Here is a 5,515-nt window from a genome sequence, read left to right as displayed (position 1 = left end):
AAAGAAAAAAATAAAGACCCTGTCCCAGATCTGCCTGGGAATGAATATTAATTTAGAAATAACCTAGCAGGCTAAATCGTAATAAACTGAAGGGGGGGAAAAGAACTTTCATGAAATATATGAAAATTAAAGCTCCAAAAATATGGCTAGTGAAAATGAGAATAGTATATCCTCCCCAAATTCAATTAGAGCTAGTTTCATGTCACCTGATCCAAATTTCCTAACACTGATTCATAGGACTATACATGAAACTAACATCAACTTAAAGGGGAATCAATAAATCCCTTGAACATCTTGGAAAATAATTTGAAATTGAATTTTTTTTTTTTCAGTAAATCAGTTAGGGTTTCTCAACAGAGTTAAAAAAAAACCAAAAAGTTAGTCAAGAAATAACTAGGCTCGATTTAGAGAACCAGAGTAAAGTATCCTTTTTATCCAATCTCCAGTTCCTGAAATACATCATTCCTCATTCATTATTTAAACTATCTGCTTTCTTTATCTTCACCAACACTTCCCACAAAATCTTTCTAAAGCATTTCTAGCATCAGGGAAAACCATTGATATATCCGATAACTTTCATACAAACTGACTTTTCAGTTCAAAGACATATTCAACTGAACAACTCACCTGAGAATTTAAGATGTGAGTACTCTTGTAATTTAAAAAAGAAATCTTTGTGCATTTCCAAACAGGTACTCATGTAGTAGAAAGTATAACTTAGAGTCTTGAAACATCAGTTGCAATCCTATCCCAGTCACTTACTAAGTATCACTTTTCTCTTAAAGATATTCATTCATCTTTTAGAATACCGATTGCCTTTCTCTTTAACTACCAGGTGACAATGATTGCCTTTATCCTTCTTTTATTCAATAAGAAAGACCTGACTTTCATATATTTTCATGCTGACACTTAAGTCACTGCTGGAATGGTGTTGGTCAATTAGAGTAATTCCTTTTTTTCTTATTCCACCTCATACAACTATAGAATTTTAGAACCAGCTAGAATCTGACAATTCATCTGGTTCCAAACTGGAATCTTAGGGATCAGGAGATTGAGGTTCAGAGAAAAAAATGTCTGTTCCAGCGTAACACATTATCATCAAAAGTGTTAATGAAATATAAACCTTAACATTAGCATGATGATAGGAATAGAAGGGAACTATTTTAATGCCCAATATACAGTCCCCTCATATAAAAATAGACAATGTAGTATTTTTTTGCAAGGCAATGGGGTAAAGTGGTTTGCCCAAGGCCACACAGCTAGGTAATTATTAAGTGTCTGAGGCTGGATTTGAACTCAGGTACTCCTGACTCCAGGGCTGGCGCTCTATCCACCCTGGCACCTAGCCACCCCAGACAATATACTTTTCTAATAAATTCTTGACTGCATTCCAGTTTCAGACTGTTCCCATAAGTTGTTCAATACTTTATCTCATCATATTACTGAATTTTGTTGTGTCATTACCTTTGAAATATGGATTCATAAATTTCTTATGTGAACAACAGCTACTCCTATTTATAATCATTAAACTCTTTATATTCATAAATTACTTCCCTCAAAACATCCAAATAATGGAACTATTATTTTTTCTTCATTTTATGCACTTTACCCTTTTGATATTCACCTGCTTCCTATTTATAAATATTAGTCTATTTTTAGATATCCAATGGATTATATGAATGGAAGTCACAAAAATGCATGCTAAAAGATATGTCTCAGACAATGTTAAAAAAAGAGGGTAAATTGTCAGAGAGTTCTTTCTGAGACTTTAAATTGAGTCTGTTCCCCTTGATTAACAATCAAAGAACCAGGCATAACAAGAAACATTTTGAATTTTCTGTGATAGCAAGATTCCCTGATTTCCAGCAATTTAGGTTTTCTAGTAGAAATCCTCTTGTCTTACCTATGATACTTGGCAACTTCACTTGCCTTTGTGGCAGGTAGTTGAATTTGGGCCACAGAAGAATCCAGAATAAAGGTTTTATGACTCTTCACATTCACATTGAGAATTTTCATTGTATATAGTAGTCACCACAAATATTTTTTCACCTTTCTTTTAAAATTAATATAATTCTGAAATTTTTTCACTTGAATGGATTTATGAAATACATTTTGACATTCAACTTGATAAATGATTAAATGGTGGCTTTGTCTATCATTAAGTCCTTTCAAATCTAATATATGTATATGCTTCTCGGGGTTGTAGGGGTAACTCAGAGTAGCTGCTAACATCATCTTGAATATGTTTTGCCTTTCCATGTATCTCACAAAATATTCTGCTGTACTATTTATATATGTACATGATTCATTTTTTCTAGAGAATGGGATTTCCTTATCTACAAGGACTAGTGTGTTTCAGAGAATATATTAATAGCCTAATAAAATATGCTAAATTGGAATTGGTTCTACATTTTTATGTTACTACTCTTCTCAATTACAGCATTTTATAATGCTATGTTTATATGACTTACTGATATCATTTTTTTAGGTTTTTGCAAGGAAATGGGGTTAAGTGGCTTGCCCAAGGCCACACAGCTAGGTAATTATTAAGTGTCTGAGACCAGATTTGAACCCATGTACTCCTGACTCCAAGGCCGGTGCTTTATCCACTATGCCACCTAGCCACCCCACTGATATCATTTTTAAATCACTTTGCTTCTTTGTTTTCTCATGAATCTCTTTCAAATAAAAGAATTTGTTTTCATAAACTGTTATAGTCCTTTAAAAGTTGGAAATGTTAAAATAAGTGAAATTTTTGTGCTTAAGAGTGAAAAGGGATATATTAGACAGAATTGAATTTCAATAATTTATTGGAACATAACTCAAATTGTTGAGGGAAGATCTGAACTAAGACTTCATTTGGAGATATTTTGGTTGTCTAATGAAGAATATCAGTAAATAAAAGGCTATCTGATTATTTGGAGGGATAACTATGTAAAGAATTATTTACTCTGGTGGTCCTTTGAAATAAAGCATATGTTATTGAATGGAATGATTAGATTTAATTTTGAGTTTGGAATGATAATACACTTCATGAATATAAGAGAACAGGATTTTGCTAGTGATACTACATGAAACATATTGCTTGTCTAATGTTAAGAATATCAGAAATATTGATATTTCCTGTGATCCAGAAAAACAGGAAAGATCCTGTTTGAGTATATGCAGCCTACATTGTTTTCAATTAATATTTTTTTGCTCTATAAAGACAGCATTTTCTCTCATCAGTTATTTTGACCTAATCAATAAGTTTATTCTTGCATCCACTCTTGATCTTTTGAAGAAGTCCAGATCCTATTTCATTTGTAATCACTTTGTATTGTTTTAAAATTTTTCCTAATTTTTTAATTTTACTTTCATTCTTTCCTTTATCTAAGTAATTAATTCTTTTCTTCCCCTCCTTACAGTTATGTGGTCTAGTAAAATTCAGCCTTTCTTTTGCTCCCCTATCTCTTATCTTGCATGCTACTATGTACATATCATTTTATGCAACTTTTACTGAAAAAGTTTTCTTTTTTCAATTTCTCATTTCTCTTTCTTCTATTTATTACAATTATTCTTTGATTTGTGACTCATTATTTCAGATTACTTTTAAATAGTTTTGATTTTATTGCTTTAAATATTTTTGCCCCTGCCATCTTTCTCTTTTGCCTCACTCATAGAAATAGTATTTACTTCAGGTGATATGGAAGAAAGTGATATTGACAGCTCCATATTAAAAAAAAAGTTCCCCATGTCTCTAATGATGCAGAGCACTATTACCCTCTGACATCCCCACTATCATTTTCTCCATTTGTCATAAAATCTGCTATGTGTTTCCACTCCTTTTCACTCTCCTGAGTCAGTTATCCCCAGGAGCTCTGGTTCCAGTTCTTCAGAGTTAGGAAAGCCTTTCTAAACACCAAAACTTCCACAGATTTTTATGAAGTTCCCATGTCTGTTTACATCCTATGTGAAAAATTGTTTAATGATGTGCTCTGCAATCACCAAAAAAAGCTTTTCCACTTTTTTTTCACTTGTCATCATTCTTCACTTTGTTCTCTTCTCAAATTTTGTCTTCTTCTTCATGATCAGCTGAATTATTTTCACTTTTCTTATAATCTTTGATTTAATTAATGTATCAATTTTCCTTCTCCACATTCATTTAGTTCTCCCAAACAGCAATTTTGTCAAAACATAACAAAACAAAGCTTTATGCCACCTATATGTGCTATGTTGTAAGGTTTAGTTTAAAAAGAAATCTCAGTTGTGTCTTTGTTATTCTTTTATTTTTAATTGCCTTTGATAACTTTGTATTTCCATTTAGAAAAAAAACTATTTCTCATATTTGGGATATAGCAAAATCAAAAGACTTGCTCAGGTATGTATTTAGTTCTAGGAAGAATTAGAATATTTCTTTTCATTGTTTTATTTTTTATTTTCATAAATGTTTGTAACTAGTCTTGCAATATTTACAATTTGAGGTTTTCACTTTGAGTTCTTTCATATTTAGAAATATTTATTTCATTATTTCCAATAGTTTCTGGTTGGAATTTTTATGTAATGTTTATCCTTTGTAATCAAACAAAGGACTATATCATCACATGCATGATTATATGACTTGCACCTTATGTTTATATTAGTGAAGGGAAAGTTTTGCAAAGACATCTTTCTCATTTTCCTTTTTCAGAACCATTTCACTTCATGGCCTGATTTTATAGGAAATAGGACTTCTGATGAAGGAATCCTTAGCCTTGTGCATATGGTTTCCCACACAATTCAGTGAGGGACCATGACATCTAGCACACTGGGCAAAGTTCCAGTATGTGATTTTCTAGTGGCAAGTTGGCAACTACAACTTGCTACAGCTAAACCTGTCTCTCAATGGACTAATCATCAGTTTGGGTTGGACCTTCCACTAGAAAGTCTAACTGCACAACAATGTGATATAGCCAAAGCTGTCCTTGATGAACAAGTCATCAGTATATACAATGCTCCCCAGAACCCAAAGGTTTTGGTTTCCCAAAAGCAGCCTGATGGATTTCCATTGGTTCAGAAAAGTATTTTGCTTTATAATATGCATCTCTTTTATATTTGAAGTCATTTCTACTGAATGTCTCAAGTATTTGATTTTTCTCCAAAACTTTGTCAATTTAATAGCATTTGCTTCAGGATTTATAGTATTATGGCCTTTTTCTTTATTCTTTTTTCTCTTAGAGGTAGTATATTCTTTTGATTTATTTTCCTGTGCTTAGTTATTCTGAACATTGGTTTCTTACATTTTTGATATTACACTATTTTTATTTGCCATATTATTTGGGGAGAACTGTAATACTTACACCTGTAATCATAACCATTGTTAACGTTTGCTTTTTTCTTCCAGATTTTTTTCTTCTATTTATTTGTATTTTCAATTGATTGTTCATTCCTTTCTCTTATTCTGATGAAAAGTGCAACATATATTTTAATATCTTTATTAGGCCAGTTATTTCTTTTGAATATACTATAAATTCTGTTTTCAAATTTTTATTTTGTT

Source organism: Macrotis lagotis, chromosome 1 (assembly GCF_037893015.1).
Source record: "Macrotis lagotis isolate mMagLag1 chromosome 1, bilby.v1.9.chrom.fasta, whole genome shotgun sequence".
Classification (NCBI taxonomy): Eukaryota; Metazoa; Chordata; class Mammalia; order Peramelemorphia; family Peramelidae; genus Macrotis; species Macrotis lagotis.
This window is presented reverse-complemented; position numbering follows the sequence as displayed.